The sequence below is a fragment of the Callithrix jacchus genome, chromosome 15 (genome assembly GCF_049354715.1).
Source record: "Callithrix jacchus isolate 240 chromosome 15, calJac240_pri, whole genome shotgun sequence".
Taxonomy (NCBI): domain Eukaryota; kingdom Metazoa; phylum Chordata; class Mammalia; order Primates; family Cebidae; genus Callithrix; species Callithrix jacchus.
Genome location: NC_133516.1, coordinates 75,001,466 through 75,022,292, shown reverse-complemented (window position 1 = coordinate 75,022,292; position 20,827 = coordinate 75,001,466). Strand labels below are relative to the sequence as shown.

General features: G+C 47.8%; 1 protein-coding gene across 13 annotated transcripts in view; it reads right to left on the bottom strand.

Annotated features, from left to right (window-relative positions):
- Positions 1 to 18,075, bottom strand: part of ARHGEF3 (Rho guanine nucleotide exchange factor 3) — a 348,474-nt gene extending 330,399 nt beyond the window's left edge. For 9 of the 13 annotated variants that reach the window (XM_078351856.1, XM_078351860.1, XM_035273873.3 and 6 more), the window contains exon 1: positions 17,999 to 18,075. The gene's annotated coding sequence lies outside the window, so the exon portion shown is untranslated. Of the gene's footprint in view, positions 1 to 17,325 lie in introns of all 13 variants that reach the window. The other 4 variants (XM_078351854.1, XM_078351855.1, XM_078351857.1 and 1 more) reach the window with 2 other exon arrangements.
- Positions 18,076 to 20,827: the final 2,752 nt, after the last annotated feature.

Here is a 20,827-nt window from a genome sequence, read left to right as displayed (position 1 = left end):
CTCCCTGAGGTGGGGTATAATTATTTGCATCCCCATTTTACAGACAAAGAAACTGAGGTGAGACAGGTCCTCCTTCTCAGGTGGCAGCATCAGCATCTGAGCCCCCAGAGGTTCAGATTTAAATTGGTACTCTGGTTGTGACACAAGCAAGGTGCTGTTCTGCCTACAAGCATTTTCTGTCCTGAATAATGCCTTCAGGAGGGTTTCAACAGTTTTCCTTGCTCTGGACTAAAGACCAACTGAAAAAGGAGAGTGGGGTGGGGATGCTCCGCTGAACTGGGTCATTCTAGACTCCATCTAGATGGGTGAGAAAGGGGATTTGTAGGAAGGTCCCCAGAGCAGCTCCAACAGTCATGTGACCAGATCCAAAGACTATGTGCCCCCAGTCCCCTCGACTGTCACCACTCCACACGCTGGGCCAGTCTTCACTGCTCTAGCACCGGGTGAGTGCCTTTAAGCACCTTCTCTGCCATTTCTGAGTGGGTTAGGATGACCTCGAGGAAGCCCACAGCCTGGCATGGCTGGCTTGTGTCTAGCCCTGGAACCGCCACCACAGCCAGCGGGAGGGAACCATGATGGGACCAGCCTGAGCCACAGCCCCCACTGGGGCTCAGGCTGGGCTCAGGAGCATGGGGGAGCCTTTCAGGGAAGAGGGAAGGAAGCAGGGCAAGTGCCCAGCACAGATGCTGCGTAATCTACAACAGCAAAAGATTGGAAGCTGCCCAATAGTACTGAGCAAAACAAGGTTAAATAAAGTGGCTTCAGCCACTCAGCAAAACACTATGTCGCTGTTTAACAAGCAGGAATATCTGGTGGGAACACCAGGACTCACTTTTACTCTCTCTCTGCCTAAACACACACACACACACACTCCCCAAACACACACATACATATACATACACATATGTAATAATTCACGGGTAAGAAAAAGATAGGCAAGAATTATATCATAATAGAAGAAACATAAATGGCTTTTAATCTGTTTACCAAACTTTTCTTTACAGGTTCAACAAATATTTATTGTCTGTGCCGGGCAAGGTGCTGGTGTTATGACAGGGAACACAGCAGAAGGAAAATCCCTCATGGAATTTACGTTCTATTGGGGGAGGCAGATGACAATCAAGATAAATGAGCAAAATACACCTTATATTGGCTATCGATAGTGTAAGGAGAAAAAGCAATGAAGGCAGAGGGGAAGTTGGGATGTAGTGGTAACAGTTTAGATCCGATGACCAGGGAAGGCTGAAGGAAATGAGAGACCAAGCTCGGCAGACATTGGGAGAGGGGCATTTGGGCAGTGGGAATAGCAGGTGCAAAGGCCCTGAGGCACCCACACAGGGAACAGCATGGATGTGGCTGGAGTGGGGTCATGAGGGGGAAGAGCAAACTAAGAGTCCGAGAGGAAATGCGGCCAGATCGCATGTGGCCTTGTAGCACCCTAAGTGTTTGGCTTTTGTGGCAGTGAAATGAGAACTATTTAAGGGCTTTGAGCAGAGAAGTAGCCAACCCTTCAGAGGGTTCCCTTTGGGTCTGAGTTGAGAACAAGCTGAAAGGAGGTAAGGACAGAGTGGGGGGGCCACAGTCATTCAGGTGGGAGGGGAGAATGACCTGGAGGGTGGTAGGAGCAGGAGGGGAGCAGCGGCCACACTACAGATACATTTGAGAAAATGTGTGGTGGGGTCTTTTGACAAGTGTGGGGAAGAGAGATGCAAGAGTCAAATATGATCCCCAGGTGTTGGGCCTGAGCAACCAGGAGGCTGGGGTGCTCCTTAGCAGAGATGTGGGAAGAAGATCAGGAGGGGGAGGCATTTAGGAAGCCAGGTAAGAAAAGTCTTCAAGGAAGAGAAGATGAGCAACTCCATCAAACATTGCTAGCAGCCAGGGAGGATAGCCCCAGAGAACAGGACATTGGGATGAGCAACTAGGCACTTGCTGGAGACCTCGGGAAGAGCTGTTTGGGGAGAGCGGAGCGGGAGCCAAGCCTGCCTGAAATGAGAGGCTCAAAAGAGAATGGGATAGCAGCATTACTCACAATAGCCAAAAGGTGGAAGCAACCCAGTGTCCATGACAGATCAATGGTTGAACAAAATGTGGTATATGCATACAATTGAATAATATTCAGCCTTAAAAAGGAAGGAAATTCTATGCCTGGTATGCTGGCTCATACCTTAATCCCAGCACTTTGGGAGGCCAAGGCAGGTGAATCACCTGAGCCCAGGAGCTCGAGACCAGCCTGGGCAACATGGCAAAACCCTGCCTCTAACAAAAATACAAAAAATTAGTCCGACATAGTGGTGCACGCCTGTGGTCCCAGCTACCCCAGAAGCTGAGGTCAGAGGATTGCTTGAGCCTGGGAGGCAGAGGCTGCAGTGAGCTGTGATTGTGCCACTGCAGCAATCAGTGACAGAGTGAGACCCCTTCTCAAAAAGAAAACAGAAAACCAAAAACCAAGAAGGAAATTTCTCTTTCTTTTCCTTTCTTTTCCTTTCCTTTTCTTTTCTTTTCTTTTCTTTTCTTTTCCTTCCTCCCTCCCTCCCTCCCTCCCTCCCTCCCTCCCTCCCTCCCTCTCTCTCTCTCTCTCTCTCTCTCTCTCTTTCTTTCTTTCTTTCTTTCTTTCTTTCTGACAAAGTTTCCCTCTGTTATCCAGGCTGGAAGGCAGTGGCATGATCACAGCTCACTGCAGCCTCAACCTCCCTGGCTCAAGTGATCCTCCCACCTCAGCCCCTGAGTACTGAGATTACAGGTACATGCCACCATGCCCAACAAATTGTATTTTTTGTAGATGGGGTATCACCGTGTTGCCGGTTTTGAACCCCTGCCTCCTCAGTGCTGGGATTACAGACATGAGCCACAATGCCCTGCCTAAAGGAAGGAAATTCTGACACGTGTTACAACATGGATGAACCTTGAGGACATCATGCTGAGTAAAATAAGCCAGGCACAAAAGGACAAATACTGCATGATTCCACTTATATGATATATCTAGAGCAGTCAAATCCAGAGATAGAAAGTAGAATGGCGGTCGCCAGGGGCTGGGGACAGGAGGGAATGGGGGTTACTGTTTAATGGGTACAGCGTTTCAGTTTTACAAGTTAAAAGCTCTGCAGATTGGTTGCACAACAATGTCAGTATACACAACACTACTGACCTGAAAACTTAGAAATAGTCAACACAGTACATTTTGCTTTATGTGTGCCTTTTATTTATTTATTTTTTTTTTTGAGACGGAATTTTGCTCTTGTTACCCAGGCTGGAGTGCAATGGCGCGATCTTGGCTCACCGCAACCTCCGCCTCCTGGGTTCAGGCAATTCTCCTTCCTCAGCCTCCCGTATGTGTGTCTTATCACAATTTTTTTTGAGAGACAATGGAAGGCAAAAAATTAGAGTTAGCAAGTCCAGACAATTCTTTCAAGTTTTGCTCTAATCTGAAGAGAAACAGGTGTATAACTAGAGGGAGAAGTAGGGTGGAGAGAGGGTTCTGTCATTTTTAACTTGGAAGAAATAACTGCATGTTTATTTGCTGATGGGACTGATCCAGAAGGTCATATTCTTAAATGTTGAAATTACTTGCAAAAGGCCGGGTGCAGTGGCTCACGCCTGTAATACCAGCATTTTCGGAGGCTGAGGTGGGCCAATCACTTGAGGTCAGGAGTTCGAGACCAGCTGGTGTGCACCTTAGTCCTAGCTACTAGGGAGGATGAGGCAGGAGAATCACTTGAGCCTGGGAGGCGGAGGTTGCAGTGAGCCAAGATTGTGCCACTGCACTTCAGCCTGGGCAATAGAGTGAGACTCAATCAAAGAAATTACTTGCAAAAGAAAATTTGTATTTTAGGATGATATATTCTGGAACTAGTGGTAATATTTGCACCACCTTACAAATGTGCTAAAAGACTGACTGGATACTTCAAGAGTCAATTTTATGGTATGTTAATTATACCCCAATAAAAATAAAATAAAATAAAAACTATAATAAATATTTAGGCCGGGTGCAGCACTTTGGAAGGCGGAGGCGGGTGGATCACGAGGTCAAGAGATCAAGACCATCCTGGTCAACATGGTGAAACCCTGTCTCTACTAAAAATACAAAAATTAGCTGGGCATGGTGGCATGGTGTCATGCACCTGTAGTCCCAGCCACTCGGGAGGCTGAGGCAGGAGAATTGCTTGAACCCAGGAGGCAGAGGTTGCGGTGAGCCAAGATCACGCCATTGCACTCCAGCCTGGGTTAACAAGAGTGAAACTCCGTCTCTAAATAAATAAATATTTAATGTCTTCTGAGTATCATGTTCTCATACAGGCTGAGTTCCCTCCCAGACAGCCCCAAATACCAATAGTTTCTGTAGCCACTGACCCACCACAGCTATGTGGTAGCTTGTGGAACAGGAGAGGCAAGGTCATCTACATTATGGCTGAGTCACAAATGCTGCATTAACACACACAGCCCCCCACAGCTATCTACGGAGCATGCACCAATTTGCTATAGATAGATGGCATTACTTAGGCTCATGAACTCTCAGGTCTTCAGTCTTAAAATGAAATCTAAGAGCTGTACACAGTTGCTCACACCTGTAATCCCAGCTACTCAGGAGGCTGAGGCAGGAAGATCACTTGAGGCCAGGAGTTTGAGACCAGACTCCTGGTCTCAACACAGTGAGACTCTCTCTCAAAAACAAACAAACAAACAAAACTCTAAAATGTAAGAAAAAATCCTTTCAATCAGAACAAGAAACTCTGCACCCCCACTGCTAATCTGCCAACCTATGCTGTCCACCTGTAATGGTAAGAGAACAAGGGAGGGACTTATTTTGCAGTCAATCAAAGGGGAGAGAGTTCTTTCCAAAATGTTCTCCTATACCAACAGTACACTCCCACTTCCAACCACTGCCTTTTTCCTTTCTTTTTTTTTTTTATTTTCCACTCTGTCACCCCAGGCTGGTGCAGTGGCATCATCTTGGCTCACTGCAACCTACACCTCCTAGGTTCAAGCGATTCGCCTGCCTCAACCTCCTGAGTAGCTGGGATTGCAGGCACCCCCCACCATGCCTGGCTGATTTTTTGTATTTTTAGCAGAGACGCGGTTTCACCACGTTGGCCAGGCTGATCTCAAATTCCTGACCTTAAGTGATCTGCCCGCCTCAGCATCCCAAAGTGCTGGGATTACAGGGCTGAGCCACGGCATCTGGCCTTTTGCCTTTTTTTTCTTTCTTCTGAACACCCTCAAACAGTATCTTAGCCACTGTGGTGATTAATTTCATGTGTCAACTTGGCTAGACCACGGTGACCAGGCTATTTGGTCAAACATTCTAGACGTTTCTGTGAAGGTATTTTTTAGATATTAACATTTAAATCAGTGGACTTAGAGTAATGCAGATTATTCTCCATAATGTGGTGGGCTTTATCAAATCAGCTAAAAACCTTAATAGAAAAAGACTGACCTCCCTGAGTAGGAGAGAATTCTGCCCAGATCACCTTTGGAGTCACTGCAACTCTTCCCTGGGTCTCCGGCCTACCTTGCAGATTTTGGACTCACCCAGCCACCGCAATCACATGAGCTAATTCCTTAAAATCAATGTCTCAATAGATAGATAAGTGATTGATTGACATACTTCCTATTGGTTCTGTTTCTCTCCAAACCCTAACACTCCCAAAATAAGTGATTTTCCAGTAGAAATTGTCTGTTAGGACCTGTATGTGCCTGAAATTTCAAGTCACCAGAAGAATAAAAATATATTAAAGGCTGGGCACAGTGGCTCATGCCTATAATCCCAGCACTTTGGGAGGCTGAGACTGGGGGATCATGAGGTCAGGAGTTCGAGACCACCCCGGCCAAGATGGTGAAACCCTATCTCTACTAAAAATACAAACAAAAAAGGAAATTAGCCAGGCGTGGTGGCACACACCTGTGGTCCCAGCTACTTGAGAAGCTGAGCAGGAGAATCACTTGAACCTGGGAAGCAGAGGTTGCAGTGTGCCAAGATTTTAAAAAAACCCCACTTTGGGAGTTCGAGACAGCTGGATCACCTGAGGTTGGGAGTTCAAGACCAGCCTGGCCAACATAGAGAAACCCCATCTCTACTAAAAATACAAAAAATTAGTTGGGCATGGTGGCACATGCCTGTAATCCCAGCTACTCTAGAGGCTGAGGCAGGAGAATTGCTTGAATCCAGGAAGTGGAGGTTGCGGTGAGCCGAGATCATGCCATTGTAGTCCAGTCTGGGTGACAAGCAAAACTCTCTCTCAAAACAAAAAACAAAAACCCACAAAATACAGCAACCCAGAAAAGAATAACATTTGTCTGTACATTGATCAAAGCCATCATAATAGATATATTTGTTTTCAAATGCAACTTTAGGCAAGGTGCACCTATAATCCCAGTGCATTGGGAGGCTGAGACCAGAGAATCACTTGAGCCCAGGAGTTTGAAACCAGCCTGGATAACATAGTGAGATCCAGTATCTAGAAAAAAGTTTTAAAATTAGCTGGTATGGTGGGATGCACCTATAGTGCCAGTTACTCTAGAGCCCAAGGCAAGAGGATCTCTTGAGCCCAGAGGACACCAGATAGGCATAAGGTAACTATCATTTCATCAAACAATTCAGATATGTGCACGTGCGTGCATGCATGCACGCGCGCGCGCACGCACACACACACCACACACACACACACACATCAGGTTACCAGGTTGCAGTCTATTTTTTACAATAGGTAACAGTCAAAAACATAGGAGAAGCCACCATACTCCACCACATAATAAATGCTCAATAAAATCTGGTAGCATCACCAGTCTTACCTCACTCTAAAAGGTAATATGTAAGGTAATATGTTCATCTTCTTCACTACCATTTATTATCACAATAAAATAGAGCTTCTAACGCATTCATCAGCGCTGCCGCTCACTTACTGCAGTGCTGTTTAAGAGTCCCTGCACCTCCCCAAATTAACTTGCCAACTTTCTCTCCTCAAAAGGACTCAGGCAGTCATTTAAATAATTTCTGACTCACAATGCTGGCCAAGGATTAGCGAAGCCCTGCCCAGCCCAAAACACATGAAATGTGAGAGATTTGTTCAGAAAACCATTTGAGTTTGCACGACTGCACAGAGCTTTTATAAAACCAAAGCCATGCTTGAGAGAAACAGCCCTCCCCACCCCCTTGGGAGATGTGTCATGGAGAGAGGTCACACAAGGTCAGCCAAGCTGTACCTTCTGAGACTGGGCAAGAGCTGAAGCACCCAAACTCAACTGTATAACATGCTTCCTTGTTTTGGGGTTAGGTTGTATCACTGTGTTTTTCTCCTAACTTTCCATGTGCACACACGTGGCACACACGCCTCTCACTAAAGGATGGAAACAAAATCCCTATGAACCTCCTGTTCCAACAACTTAAGGGAATCTGCTAAGCAAAAGATCTGAGATTTAAGACCTCAAAATATATTTTCTATTGCATATAACTTCCTCCCCTCCCAGAAAAAAACTAAAAACTCAGTCCAAATTAGTGCTTTTTAAAATTGCTTTTTGAAACTGCCATAAATAACGCTAATCTGTCTCGCTCGCTCGCTCTCTCTCTCTCTCTCTCTCTCTCTCACACACACACACGTATTGTTTGTTTAAAATGGGAGCTCCTCTCCCCAGCTGAGTTGAGGTATAAATGAATTTGAAGTTTCAAGTGTAGTTTCCCAGGTTGTTCTTTAAGTTGGAGAACAAGATTCCAAGTGATACAAATATAGGCGCTTCATTTTTTATTTCTTCTTTCTTGAAAATAAAATCACGTATTTGTGCTGTGCCAGAGCATTACATCTGGAACACATAAGTACATGTCGGGGTGTAAACTAAGCCTTTTTTTCTCTTGAGACAGGGTCTTGCCCTGTCGCCAAGCTAGAGTGCAGTAGTGTGATCACGGCTCATTGTAGCCTCAAACAACTGGGCTCAAACTATCCTCCCACCTTAGCCTCCCAAGTATCTGGGACTACAGACATGTGCCACCACACCACAGTCAACTAATTTTTTTTTTTTTTTTTTTTTTTTGAGATGGAGTCTTGCTCTGTCACCCAGGCTGGAGTGCAATGGTGCAATCTCAGCTCACTGCAATCTCCACCTCCCAGGTTCAAGCAATTCTCCTGCCTCAGCCTCCTGAGTAGCTGGGATTACAGGCGCACTCTACCATGCTCAGCTAATTTTTGTATTTTTTTAGTAGAGATGGGGTTCCACCATGTTAGCCAGGCTGATCTCCAACTCCTGACCTTGTGATCTGCCTGCCTTGGCCTCCCAAAATGCTGGGATTGCAGGTGTGAGCCACTGCACCCCACCTAATTGAAATAGTCTCGCTTTGCTGCCCAGGCTGCAAACTCCTGGCCTGAGGCAATGCTCTCACCTCAGCCTCCCAAAGTGCTGGGATTACAGGCGTGAGCCACTGCACCTGGCCTAAACTAAACTTCTAATATGTGATATTATTCCCTTTTTATTTTTATTCCATTCTTCAAACTATGATGTGAGTGAATTGGTGGGGAGGAGCAAAGATTGTTTTAGTAGCAGAACTCTTTCCTCAAACGAAATCCTATCCCTTTGCCCAACAGATAAAACAAGTTAAAATGGAGCCTGGCTCCAATTCTCCTACCACCACCTGGTGCCTCCAGGGCAGTGGGGGCTCCCAGTTCCCACCACACTTCTCAAGGCATGAAGCAAGGGGTTATGGGAGTATCAGAGATCTCTATCCCATCCTCAGCATGACGCAAAGCCAGATCTGTCATATGTGTGACCAGCACCAAATGCACTCCTATTTCACAAATTCAGGAGTTAAATGTCTTATCTGAGCCTTAAATCAGACACCATAGTATACTGTGTTACTTTCTTCCACAAGGAATAGAGGTGCTTACATCCCTAGATTTTCATCTGTGCGGCTTGATAGATAGGTCTCAGAATGCCTACTCAGAAGACTCAATGACTAGGCAAGCTGATTGAGCAGCAGCCCCAGCAAAAAGGAAATCAGGTTCCATACTTAATATTACTAAGATGGCAAAACTCCCCAAGTGATCTACAGAGTCAATAAAAAGTCCATCAAAATCTCAGCTTCCTTTTTGCAGAAACTAACAAGCTAATCCTAAAATTCATAGGGAGATCCGGAATAGCCAAAATAATCTAGAAAAAGACAGAAAGGCTGGGCACAGTGGCTCACACCTGTAATCCCAGCACTTTGGCAGGCCAAGGTGGGAGGATTACTTGAGCCCAGGAGTTTGAGACCAGCCTGGGTAACATAGCCAGACCAAGTTGTTTAAAAAAGAAAAAAGAAGAAAGAAAGAAAAAAAAATTTTATTTAAAAATTAGGTAGGTATTGGAAGGATTGCTTGAGCCCAGGAGGTCAAGGCTACAGTGAGCTGTGATCATGACACTGCACACCAGCCTGGGTGACAGAGCAAGAAACTGTCTCAAAAAAAGAAGGACACAGTTGAAGGACTTGTACTTACTAATTTCAAAACTTACTACAAAGCTATAGTAGTCAAGACAGTACAGACAGCAATACTGGTATAAGGATAGACATATAGATGAATGGACTAGAATAGAGAATATAGAAAAATGCTTACATTTATAGTAAATTGATTTTTGACAAGAGTGTCAAGACAATTTAATCAGGAAGAAGAGTCTTTTCAACTCGTGGTGCTGGGACAACAAGATTTCCATATGCAAAAAATGAAGCTAGACCCCTACCTCATACCACATACAAACATCAACTCAAAATGGATCAAAGTTCTAAGTCTAAGAGCTAAAACTATAAAACTCTTATAAGAATATATAGGCATACAGCTGGTGTAGTGGCTCACACCTGTAATCCCAGCATTCTGGGAGGCTGAGGTGGGTGGATCATAATGTCATGAGTTCGAGACCAGCCTAGCCAACATGGTGGAACGCTGTCTCTACTAAAAATACAAAAATTAGCTAGGCATGGTGGCAGGCACCTGTAATCCAAGCTACTTGGGAGGCTGAGGTAGGAGAATCACTTGAAACGAGAAGGCAGAGGTTGCAGTGAGCTGAGATCACACCACTGCACTCCAGCCTGGGTGAAAGAGTGAAACTCCATTAAAAAAAAAAAAGCATATATAGGTGAAGTCTTCATGACCTTGCATTAGTCAAATGTTTCTTAGGTATGACATCAAAAGCACAGGCAACCCAAGAAAAATAGATAAGTTGAACTTCTCCAAAATTAAAACCTGGTACTTCAAAGAACACCATCAGGAAAGTGAAAAGAAAACCCACAGAATGGGCAAAAAAATATTTAAAAATCATAGCTGAATAAGGGACTGAATTCAGAATATATAAAGAACTCTTACAACTCAATAATGAAGAGACATGTAACCCAATTTACAAAAGGATAAAAACCAAATATGCATTTCTCCAAAGAAAATATACAAATGGCCAATAAGCACATGAAAGAATGGACAATATCATTAGCCATCAGAGAAATGCAAATCAAAGTCACAGTGAGATAGCAATTCATACCCGCTTAGGATGGCAATAATAAAAAAATGGATAATAACAAGTGTTGATGAGGATGTGGAGAAACTGGAACCCTCATGCACTGCTGGTGGGATTGTAAAACACTACAACCATTTTGGAAACAGTTTGACAGTTCTTCAAAATGTTAAATACAGCGTTACCATATACCCAGCAATTCCACGGCTAGGTATATATATTCAAGAGAAATAAAACCATATGTCCACAGAAGTTTCAATACTCTTCCCTGGGGAGCGGGGAGAGCCAGGGCAGGTAAGGGAGGAGAAATGTATATGGACAAAGAAAAAACTCTTGGATATAACTAAATGGGAAAACATTATCTGTCCAGGCCAAATAAAGAATTTAAAAAAACATATATAGGCCAGGTGCAGTGGCTCACACCTGTAATCCCAACACTTCAGGAGGCTGAGGCAGGAGGATTGCTTGAGCTCAGGAGTTCAAGACTAGCCTGGGAAACATGGCAAAACCCTGTCTCTACCAAAAATACAAAAAAATTAGCCAGGTGTGGTGGCACACACCCGTAGTCCCAGCTACTAGGGAGGCTGAGGCACGAGAATCACTTGAATCCAGGAGGCAGAGGTTGCAGTGAGCTAAGATGTCACCACTGAAATCCACCCTGGGCAACAGAGTGAGACTCTGTCTCAAAAAATGAAATAAAAATAAATAAAAAGAGGCCAGATGCAGTGGCTCACGACTGTAATCCCAGTACTTTGGGAGGCCAAGGCAGGTGGATCATAAGGTCAAGGGTTCAAGACCAGTCTGGCCAACATGGTGAAACCCTGTCACTACTAAAAATATAAAAATTAGCCCGGCACAGTGGCAAGTGCCTGTCATCCCAGCTACTCAGGAGGCTTAGGCAGGAGAATTGTTTGAACCCAAGTGGCAGAAGTTGCAGTGAGCCGAGATTGCACCACTGCACTCTAGCCTAGGCAATAGAGTGAGACTCCATCTCTAAATAAATAAATAAATAAATAGAAAAAGAAAAACATTAGTTGGTAAGCAATACATACAAAATAAGCCCACTGTGTTAGTTTTTAAAGATGCTCACAGGTACCCATGCCTGTAAACAAAAGCAAGAGAAATCTATGCCCAGTCAATCACATTCTCTCTGGAAGCAAGTGTGGGATGGGAAAGGTGGAATTTGTTTACTTTTTTTTTTAAATCTCAACATATTATACCTGCAATTATTTTTTACTCTACAACTTCTGATATGTTTACATTTGTGTCCAATAAGAATGTAATCAGGATTTCTTCTTTATGTTTCTAGCCAAAAGGAAAGGAAAGAGAGAGAAAGCCACTGGAGGTGGGCAGTGTGAGAAGCTGTGAAACTGGCCACGTATGAACGAGCACCCCACATAGTGGGAACAGCAGGAGCAAAGATGTGAACCTCTGCAGTATCTGGGTAACTGTGGGGTTTGGCTCTGTTAGAGCATCCGGGATGACTGGTGGTTGGGGTGGGCTGAAGATGAATCAAAACACTGCACTCAGCAGCCAGGTTGCAAGAGTGCTGCGTGCCCCTCAGGGATTGACTCTAGCCACGTGTCCCGGCCTCCTTTTCTGGAACATTTGGGTTTTGTCTTGAGCCCCATGTCCAGTTCTGCCTTGACTTGTAGGTCCACCTTGGAAAATCAGAAGATATCTGGGAAATGAAGGCACTAGACTCTTCCAGACTCATTCCATGGCTACCCAGAGGCCTTGGGTCAACCACCCAACATCCCAACAAACCCCACTGTGCACCAGCAATATGCCAGGCAGGGTCCAGGTATTCTGCCAGGAGCAGCCTCTGCCCTCCTAGAACTGACATTTCATGGGGATGTACAATCAAAGTGAGACCTGTCAGAGATATTTACAAACAGCCATCTCTCTTGACATTGCTGCAACCTAAATAAATCTGGGAAGACCTTCTTCACCTCTAGCTCTCCTGATACAGCAAGGCAGTTGTGAGCAAGTTATTCATATCAGGAACCTCAATTTCCTGATATGGAAGATGGGGATAATGAGAGGACCTGTGCCGCAGGATGGTTGTGGAGGCTGTATGAGGATATAGGTGCTGAGCCCAGCAGCACAGGGTGCAGCCATTCAAACCAACTGACATTTATTGAGGGCTGCCTTGTCAGGTCCCTCTCTACAGTACATGCCAACACACACATGCACACACAGCTGTATCAACGGGAATCCTATGAAAGTCTGGCGGCTGTTTGGGCCTTTGCACGTGCTATGTTCTCCCTTCCACCCTGGGGTGACTCGTAGCCATTCCTTTCTGCATCTTCTTAGATATCACTTTTTCCAAGAAGCCTCCCTGTCGCACCACTTCCCCAATATCACAGATAAAGAAATCAAGACTCAGAAAGGCTAAGTTACTGGCACAAGGTCACACAATCCAGATCTCATACTCTTAGCCCCCCAGGAACCTTACACTGTATTAAATGACATCAATTGATCAATCAATCGATGAATCAATGGAAAGAGTGGGAAGCATGCATCTCCTGATTGCCAATCCTATACATTTTCATTTCTTCGGTTTTTTTGTTTTGTTTTTGAGACAGAGTTTTGCTCTTGTTGACAAGGCTGGAGGGCAACGGTGCGATCTCAGCTCCAACCTCCGCCTCCTGGGTCCAAGCGATTCTTCTGCCTTAGCCTCCTGAGTAGCTAGGATTTACAGGCACCCACCAATGCCTAGCTAATTTTGTATTTTCAGTAGAGATGGGTTTCTCCATGTTGGTCAGGCTGGTCTCAAACTCCCAACCTCAGGTGATCCACCCACCTCGACCTCCCAAAGTACTGGGATTATAGGTGTGAGCCACCATGCCCGGCCACCTCTTTGTTGTTTCTGTCAAAACCCACTAAGTAACTACTTTCCCTTTAGGTGAGTGCCACTAGGTGATGAGGTGAGGCAATCAAATCACACAGAACAGGAAGAGTCCACCGCCAGGGAAGGTACAGTGGAGCAAGTCTTAGATTATAACCCCAGCAATGACCCCTAGGCTCATCATGTTCATTCCCCAGGTGGCAGTTTCAGAACACATCATCGCTCAGGTCTCACCCTGTAAAGGTAGGTACCAGCCTTCTAGTTGACAATCAGAGCACACAATGCCAAGATCTTACTCCAGCCACCTGCCAGGACCTGGGTGACAGGAGGAGAGTTCTGCCTACATTCCCTTATCTCCCTCCCCTTCTGCAGTGAGATGGACCATGTCCAGTGCTCAAGAGGTGACTGGCCACACTGGGGAGTTTGACCACAACCTTGGGCTCCATATGCATGGAATGAGGCTGCTTCCCCATTCGTCTGAGTTTCTGCCCCAATGCTACCTCCTCAGAGAGACCACCTCTGACGGAAGCCAGCTCTGCCTCCATCCCATCACTCTAGATCTCCTTCCCCAGCTTCATCTCCACTACACTGGCCACTCCCCCTCACAGCTTATTACTGATCTCTGTTGTTTACTGTCCGTCTCCACCAGTGGGATGTAAACTCCAAATGGGAGGAATGCTGTTTCCTTGACTGCTGTGTGGTCAGCACCAGGGCAATGCCTGGCACAGAGTAGCCCTCTCTCCATAAATGTTTTTGAATAAATAAAATAAATGAGCTAAGTGGCTAAGATACGTGTAGATATTACCTCAATTAGTAACAGTCTTGCCAGTCTTTTTTCCCTAAGAAAATAAAAATGGGCCTGGCATGGTGGCTCATGCCTGTAATCCCAGCACTATGAGAGGCCGAGGCAGGTGATCACTTGAGCCCAGCAATTCAAGACCAGCCTGGGCAGCATGGTAAGACCCCATCGCTACAAAAAATACAAAAATTAGCTAGGCATGGTGGTGCATGCCCATAGTTTCAGTTACTCGGGAGGCTGAGGTGGGAGAATCGCTTGAGCCTGAGAAGCAGATGTTGCAGTGAGCCAAGATCACGCCACTGCATGCCAACCTGGGCAACAGAGCAAGACCCTATCTCAAAAAAGAAAAAGAAATGTGTACCCATTTTTATAACCAAATAAACAATTTTGTAAAGAAGAAAGTGGCCAGGCATGGTGGCTCAAGCCTGTAATCCCAGCACTTTGGGAGGCCGAGGCGGGTGGATCACGAGGTTAAGAGATAGAGACTATCTTGGTCAACATGGTGAAACCCCATCTCTACTAAAAGTACAAAAAATTAGCTGGGCACGGTGGCGCATACCTGTAATCCCAGCTACTCAGGAGGCTGACGCAGGAGAAATGCCTGAACCCAGGAGGCAGAGGTTGCGGTGAGCCGAGATCGCGCCATTGCACTCCAGCCTGAGTAACAAGAGCGAAACTCCGTCTCAAAAAAAAAGAAGCAAGCAAAGCTTGTCACAAAACCTCTCCACAGCAGACCCCACTCCACCCACCATGCTGGTACTATTCCATGAAGAAACTCGAACTGACCCAATAGATTAGGTGCATATATTAAAAATCTCATTTTCAGGCCAGTCGAGGTGGCTCACACCTGTAATCCCAGCACTTTGGGAAGCCAAGGTGGGTGAATCATGAGGTCAGGAGATTAATTGAGACCAGCCTGGCCAACATGGTGAAACCCATCTCTACTAAAAATACAAAAATTAGCCAGGCGTGGTGGTGGGTGCCTATAATCCGGGCATGGTGGCAGATGCCTGTAATCCCCGCTACTCGGGAGGCTGAGGCAGGAGAATCACTTGAACTCGGGTTGCAGTGAGCCTAGACCATACCATTGCACCCCAGCCTGGATGACAGAGTGAGAATCTCTCTCAAAAAAAATTTTTTTTGGCCAGGCACAGTGGCTCATGCCTGTAATCGCAGAATTTTGGGAGGCCAAGGTAGGTGGATCACCTGAAGTCAAGAGTTTAAGACCAGACTGACCAACACAGCAAAACTCCATCTCTACTAAAAATACAAAATTAGCCAGGTGTGGTGGTGGGCACCTGTAATCCCCCCAAAAAATCTCATTCTCACTTGAGTTTCAACCTGTGCAAGTGAAGTGATACGAAGAATATTTTTATAAACCATTAAGAAAATGGGTTCAATATTTAATTTTCTTCTTTTTTTCTCACTTCAGTCAATGGGAGTTCATTCACTCAGGATAATTATTGGGCACCTGCCATAGGCCATGAGCCAGGAGTCAGTAATGAACAGGACAACACACCTCTGCCCTCCTGAATCCTGCATTCTTCTGGGTGGATGCACACAACCCAGAAATCAATGCATGAATAAGATAATCCCGGGCAAGCTCTATGAATAAAATATAATGAAAGAGTGTGACAGAAACTAACGGGGGAAGGGGCTGCTTTGGATAGAATGGTTAGAAAAACCATCTGTAAAGGGAAGACACCTGAGCAAAAGGGCAAGAAAGTTCCTAACATGGAAGAAGTGATGGAAAAGCATGCTAGGTAACGGGAACAGCAAGAGCAAAGGTTTTGAGAAGTCTTCTGAAAACCTGAACTCAAATTTTCATGAATTGCATCCCAGCCTAAAGGTCTCACCACAGGCCAACCGCCCCTATCCTCACAGCCTGCCTCTCTTTCCCCTAATTAATCAAGTCAAGGCTGACCTGTACTGCTCACTGAAAAGTGTGTTCTGGGAGAGGGCCCAAAGGGCAGCCCCCAATTTTTAGGGACTTTCGATGTGACTGGGAGCAAGAACCTGCACGTCCCTACCAGCAGTTCAGAGTTCACTTTTCTGGGACACCGGCCTCATGGAGAATACAATGTAAGGGGAAACCTCTGGAAAAACAAACAACTGTGCTTCAAGAGCCTCATGTACATTTCAAGAGGTTCCCTAGGGCTCCATGTTCAGAAGTCTTATTTGTGGAGTTCCAGAAGAGAGAAACTAAATTGCCCAGAAGACAGACACCAAATGGGCACAGTCCAGGGAAACTCTACAGATGGGAGGAGCAATCCGCTAGAGATGAATGAATGGGGGAGAAGGAAACAAGATCAGGTCCCTGGACCCTTAAATACCCTTCCACACTCACAGAGACTAGACGGTGTCAGCCTGTCAGGGGACACAGGCCTAAAAGAATCAAGTGGAATCTACCAGTCCCTCCCCCACAAGAGGCAAACACCCAATCACACCCCAGACCTTCCAGAGAAGGTACAAAACCCCATTTCCCAACAATGTCTTTGACAAAGGTCATCTCTAATCCACATTCTGAGATACACTTTGCTGGTTAGCCATAGGAGGTGTTACAGCAAAACTCAAATTTCCCAGTGCGGAAGGGAACACTATGGCTATGGTGTAAACACCACCAGCTCCGTACTAGAAGGAGCAACAGCCTGCATACCCACCTCATTGAGAAGCTCGGGCTGTGCACGAGCTGTCAGATGTCAGTGATAATAATCACAAGAGCCGCTAACACAGAGGATTTACCCTGTCTCCATCAGTATTTTAAGCACTTTATCCCCATACAACAATTTAAGGTTTGTACTGTCATCCCCATTTTATAGATGAGAAAACTGAGGCATAGGTAAATGAAGTAACTTGCCGAGGACTACATAGCTAAGACAAAGACCCACGGAAGCTCTCCTCTTCCACACCCCACAGAAGAGAGTGGATATACCTGGAAGTGCACGAAACGCATAAAAATAAGTTTCTACCGGTACATTCAGGGGCAACTACCGCCTGGCAGTTCTCCGGTTCTCGCCGAGTGCGGGAAGCAAACCTGGGCCAGGGAATAAATCCAGCAAGCCGAGTCCTCTAGGAACAAGGCGCTCTGTTTCCGCGACATTCAAGCACAAGATGAGTCTGCTGATAGTGCGAGAGCAGCTCTTCACCACCGCAAAGCCCAGGGGAACCCGTTTCCACCCGGTTCGATCAGCTTCCAGCCTCAGAAAACGCTCACCCTTCTTTGGCACCCACGTTGACCTTAACCCCTCGGCGTCCGCCACCCTGGCGTCCTATCCCGGGATTTTCTGGCCGCTTGGTTTAAAAGGTGCAGCCGCAGGGACAAGGGCCTCAGGCAGGCTGGTAAGGCGCCCGCCGCCCGGAGCGCCCTGAGCCCGGCTCCCCCGCCGCGAAGCGACCCGCGGTCCTGTGATCAGCCACGAGCAGCGCCCGAAGCGACGCTGACCTGCTGGTGCCCCGCCGGGCTGGAGCAGAAAGTTGGGCGAAAGGGGCGCGTCCCAGGACAGGTGGCGCCTCCCTCCCCGGAAGTGGCTCCGGGAATTTTCGCTCCAGGGGCTACCCGGGGACCAGAGTCAGGGTCCCCAGCAGGAGCGGCGGCTGGTCGGAGCTGGCGGTGCCACTGCCCACCTGCGCTGCGCCCAGTGCGCCCCCGTGCGCTCGGTGTACCCCAGACCAGGGAGCCCTCAAGGCCTGCCGGGGTCGCCGAGACCTGGCAGGGTAAGTCGGAGGTGTGAGTGGGGGGTCCAGCTCAGGAGACGGGGGAAAAGGAGGGACCAGCCCGGAAGAGGGTCCCACTCCGGGGGATCTAGCGGGGGTGTCCTGCCAAAGGGGTGTCCAGCCTGGGAGGCTCTAGAGGGGGAGCGGGGATCCCGGCTGCTTCCCGCACTCACCTCGGCCCCGGCACTGGTTCGGCTTCTCCCGGCCAGAGAGCGCACCGCGGCGGCTGCAGCTGCGGCAGCGGCTCCCCGGGGCGGGGCGGGGCGGGGCCGGGCCGGGGGCGGGGAGGCCGGGCCGGCCACGTGGGCTGGAGGCGGGCTGGGGACCCCTGCGGGTGCCGCAGCGGGGAGGCGCAGGACTTGGAAGTGGCCACGGTACCGCTCGGCATCCCCCGCTTCCCAAGCCCGGCCTGGGTCTGCGGGAAGGTCCGAAAGAGGAGAGTGGGGACCCCAGGACATCCCTCCCCCGCCGCCGCCTAAACAAGACTCAGGCGGAGATAATTGAGCGAGTCCGAGGAGGGGTAAACAGTCCTGGCCCTCGCTCCCTCAAGAGAACTCGCCGCGGAAACCCCGAGGGCAGGTCGAGGGCCAGGTACTCGAGTGGGACGGGACTCTCGTACTGGGGTGGGAGAGGCTGCCCTAGCGGGCGGGGGCCAGAGCTTGCACACGGAGCCCCACCCCCACCGCTGGGCTGATCTTGGGCGTGTCAGGTCTCGCCCAGGCCTCGCTTTCCTCGACGGTGGAGGTGAGAATGAGGACGATCCTCGAGTTGCCCTCAATCGTCGGCTTGCAGTTGGACGCCGAGCCTGAAAGGCCTGGGTCGAGCATGCGGAAATAAACATGGTACTCTAAAACGAGTTTCTGCAGGCATTCATTCATTCAACAGATGAACGCCTAAGGTCCTCACCACCTATTAAAATCAGAAATAAAGAGTGCCCTAGACTGTAGTCACTGGACTCTTAAGAAAGTGTAAACCCTGACGCTAAAAATCAAAAATTCATCTGTTGCTCACATGTGGTGCCAGCGGTGCATTTTAGGTGCTTGATGGAAATTAACATTAACGACAGCCTTTAAGGTGTAGGGTCTGTGCCACCCGCTTCTCAAATGAAGAAATCGAAGTTCAGCAAGGTGAAGCCAGCCCCCAGAGCCCGAGGATCACAATCTGGCCCCTGTTTACAGAGGAAAGAGCATCCGTCCAAGGTACTAAGGCTCTTCCCCAGGTGCAGGAGGTGGGTGAGGGTTGAGAGCTCCCTGGGAGGCCACCTGTCCTGACAGCAGGTGCTGGGATGCAGACCTTCCAGATTTCCTTCGCAGCAACCTCTGCTTTCTGTTGCAGGTGCTTAGCCCCGCAGTGCTGTGTGGCCTCTTCCTGGCCTGCAACCCACTTTTTGGGCTAGAAACTGGGCGTTTTGAGCAAACCAACTTGTATTCCAACAGCTGCAGCTTCATCCCACTACAGATTCTAGAGGGTTCCTTGACTCCAGATCCAATGCATTATGACCCACCAGTTTCCTGTTCAGGGAGCACACTCTCCCCAGTACTCCATTTCCAAGGACGACCCCTGTGTCCAGACCCCTAGTCCTCAACCTTTTCCCCAAGAACCCTTTTGTCATTCTCGTTTCTCCCGAATGCACAAGATCCATACAACAACCAGCCGTGTTTATCAGGTAATTGTATTTATTAAGCAAAGAGCTTCTCTTCCCTCTGAAGTCCTTGTTCCCTCCTCTGAGCTCAGCAGTTGCTTTGGATCTACCAGCCAACACGGTACTCTACCCAGGCAGCCTTGTCATAGAGAAAATTTTTCTTTGCATTAGATTCAATTTAACAATTATTTGAGCATCTACTACATGCCACACACTGTGTTAGGCTCTGGGGACAGCAGTGACTAGGATACCAAGATAGACACAGTCCCTGACCCCATGGAGGGTATGAGCTGATGAGGGAGAGTCGACTGACCTCTCACCAGGCGGCTAGGGAGCAGGACATGGTGACAGACACCTGGAAGAAGCACTGGCCCAGGCAGAGGGGAGGTGTCCTGTGAAAAGGGGGCTTGGGCTGAGCCCTGACCAGGCAGGGAACCAAGCAGGAGAAAGATGAGAAGACAGAAAGTGTGGAAGCTCAGAGGTGGAAGAGTACAGGCCACACTCTGCAAGTCCGTGGACAGGGAGGGAGGGGGAGAAGGAGGCTGGAGGGGCCTTGATGGCCAAGGGGAGACATTAGACCTTGTCCACCGAAAGGTTCAGGCAGAGGCACGATGGGATGGAAGCTACAGTTTGAAGACATCACACTGGCTGCCGAGTGAGAGATGATGCGGCGAGTGAGTCTCCTGTACACAGTCAGAGGCAATGTGCCTTTTTATTGTTACTAAAGGCAAATGCCTTGACTTCCTCTGTTTTATAATTCAGGGTTTCCGGAAAGCAGGACACATCTGCAAGCAGGATATTTAGATTAGCAACACAGCAATTTGACCCACAGGGTTTCTATGTGCAGCTCTCCCGTCCATGCCATGCTTAGCTCTAAGGTGGGCTTGGGGTTGGGGAGGACTTCGTTCCTAGACTCAGACAGAGAGTCTGTGGTAGGAGAGATTATACACCCAAGGACTGTCCTTTGTTGGGGTGAGAGAGGGGATACGCAGGAAATGTGGGTGCTATCCACAGAGTTAGGAAACTGAAGACTCCAGAAGCCCCTGATGGTCAGTCATCTTTTCTCAGAGCCTCTGATGGTCAGTCATCTTTTCTCAGAGCCTCTGATGGTCAGTCATCTTTTCTCAGAGCCTCTGATGGTCAGTCGTCTTTTCTCAGAGCCTCTGATGGTCAGTCGTCTTTTCTCAGAGCCTCTGATGGTCAGTCGTCTTTTCTCCTCAAAATAATCGGTTTATTCATAAGGGCCCATTCCCATTCCTGAGTTCAGCTCCCTCTCCCTGAACTACAACACAGGATGAGAAGGCCATATGCAGTGGCTCACACCTGTAATCCCAGCACCTTGGGAGGCCAAGGTGGGAGG